At 44.2% G+C, this 2,660-nt stretch overlaps 1 pseudogene; it reads right to left on the reverse strand.

Moving 5' to 3' along the window:
• Positions 1–1,936: 1,936 nt before the first annotated feature.
• Positions 1,937–2,387, reverse strand: LOC118021376 (annotated as a pseudogene).
• Between the last annotated feature and the right edge of the window lie 273 nt (positions 2,388–2,660).

Consider the following 2,660-nt stretch of genomic DNA (forward strand, 5'->3'; position numbering starts at 1 on the left):
GTCATCTCTGGAGTAAGCTCACATCTCTAGGGTAAGAAGTTATGGACAGACATGGGGCAGTGAGGGGTGCCTTGGTGCTTCTCAGTGCAAATGTTCCAATAAATGGGCTTGTTAACCTGCAATTTGTCCCTAATAATTGGTTCTGAAGTTTGCTTCTTTCTTTTCTTTTTTTTGGGGGGGGTACTGAAAAATGAGATCAGATTCAAGGTCATTTCTATATCATCTCATTCACTTGATTTTGAATATGCTTTAACGAGTTTGACTAAAAGAGCACTTATAGCCAGCCCACCAGGAACTGCACAAAGCTTGTCACATGTCTTATTTATGCCTGCAGTGAACTCCATATGCAAACTTTTCCCATCAATGTGCCATGGCTTAGAACTGCCCACACCACACAACTCCAGGGGGCTCCACTCCTCCAGTAGTGTAGGTTGAATAAGAGTTAAAAACAATGGCTGTCATTTAAACTGCAGGGCCTTGGTATTAGAAGACCTGTTTGACCTGAAGCAAGTGATTATCTTTTCCTCACTCTAAAATGGGAATGAGCATTTCAATAGTTACTTCACAGGGCTGTGGTGAGGATTGAATGAGATTAACATGTACAAGGGCCTCAAATGCTGAAAAGAGCTACACAAGGAGTATTATGACTTTGAGGAACCCTCCAGCCCTCAGGTTCAAGGATCCTTCAGCTGGACATCTGCTGCCTCATCACTAAGAAATACCACCAGTCCTTGGCTGGGTCAGACCATGGTGGAGCTTCTGTCCTCTACACACATATTTCTGAGCTCTTAGTTAAGGAAATGCCTCCGGGGTTAAGGCATGGAGGGAGTTTCTCTTTCCCTTATTACCACATTTTTTTTTAATAAAAGTAAAATTTCCCCTGTCAGAACACATCAAGATACCATGGTGACAATTGCTATAGAAATGCTAGATTTAGAAAGAAACAAGGTGATTTCAATTGTTTCCTGCTACCTGTGTTCAACAGCCTAAACCAAACCTATGCTGGCCAGAAGACTGAAAGGGAACACCTGTCCCCACTGTCTTGTCCATTCTGTTCTAGAACCTAGAACGTGCACTTCCCGGGGCCTTCCAGAGGTACTGCATAGAATTAAGTTCTAGCCTAACATTACCTGGAACACATATATACTGGGATAACATTAACAAAAACATTTTTTTTATTGTTTTAAAGATTTTATTTATTTATTTGAGAGAGAATGAGAGAGAGAGCAGGAGAGGGAGGAGGGTCAGAGGGAGAAGCAGACTCCCCGCTGAGCAGGGAGCCCGATGCAGGACTCGATCCCAGGACTCCAGGATCATGACCTGAGCCGAAGGCAGTCGCTTAACCAACTGAGCCACCCATGCGCCCCCCAATTTTTTTAATATGTAACTATCCACTGGAATCTAGATCGTAGGCCATTAACTCAAATGATTACCAAGAGCCAGGTATGTAGGATATCTGAATAAGGGTGGCCAAGGGTTTAAGGCAACAGAGAATGATGGGACTTGAGCCAAGAGGAAGGCACAGGCTCTGTCCAACTAAAGGGGAAGAGTTCCTTGAACCGAACTAAGAAAACACAAATGCAGCAATGTCAGAGCTTCTCATTTTTCAAGAGATGGAAGAAATCAAATGTTTATGTGAAATTTTCCAATTTTAAAACATATCTACAAGTCAAATCTGGCCATGGCTGCCAGTGTTCTGGTTGACTGATGCCTTGAATCCAGGAATCACCTCTTCCCAGTCTTAAAGTAGAGAAAAACTGAAGCATGCTGAAAATGTGCATTCTAAATAGCCTCCGCAGGTATCTCTACTGAATAAGCCCCTTTTGGAGGTTAAACACCTGCATGTGTTAATCAGCAGCCCAGGAGATTCATCTGGAGATCACTCAGGGACCACATTTTGGAGCACGATGCTGAAGACTGCAAGCTAATATCCATCTTTTTTTTTTTTTTGGAACAAGAACCAAGTCTATTTGTTCATTTCTTGCACTTGAAGTATTCCTCGATGACATCCTTCGCCTGAGACTCTTTGCCATAGTCCGTAACCACCACACAACTGCAACCAACCACTTTATGGGGTTTTCCCTCTCTGTCAATTTTACAGAGGCCTACCCATTCCCCTAGTTTCTTGTTGTCATCAACCTTGATTAGGTTGATTTGGTGTTCAGCACAAGGGCCTCCACCAACTTGACATACATAGGCTCATCACAGTTGGATGCAAGCACACAAAGACGGGCCTGGCGCTTGTCTAAGGCTTTGGCAGCTTCGCGAATTCCACGTGCTAGGCCATCGTGGATGAGGGCGGTCTTCAGCCCCTCTTGTAAAGCAGTATTAACGCCCAGTACACCTCCGGCAGCAATGCCTTCCTCGGCCATGACGGTGGATTACGAGTGTGGCCGAATCTTGACTGCACTCGTTCAACTCACCGCGACCTTCTGCCTCTGCACCACTCGGCGCCGGCAGGGAAAGAGCCTAATATCCATCTTTGTGTCCCCCTGGGGCCTAGCACATTACCAAGCATGGGAAGTTTGGGGAGTGAATGAATTCTTCCTTATTCCAGTGTAAACAACACTAGATGTTTACTAAAAGGTGTATTAACTTATTTTCATCTAATTTCATCTAATGGCCCCCAAGATACAAGATACTAAACAAATAGCTTTGGA

Source organism: Mirounga leonina, unplaced genomic scaffold (assembly GCF_011800145.1).
Source record: "Mirounga leonina isolate KUSES-001 unplaced genomic scaffold, KU_Mleo_1.0 Mir_174, whole genome shotgun sequence".
NCBI classification, from domain to species: Eukaryota; Metazoa; Chordata; class Mammalia; order Carnivora; family Phocidae; genus Mirounga; species Mirounga leonina.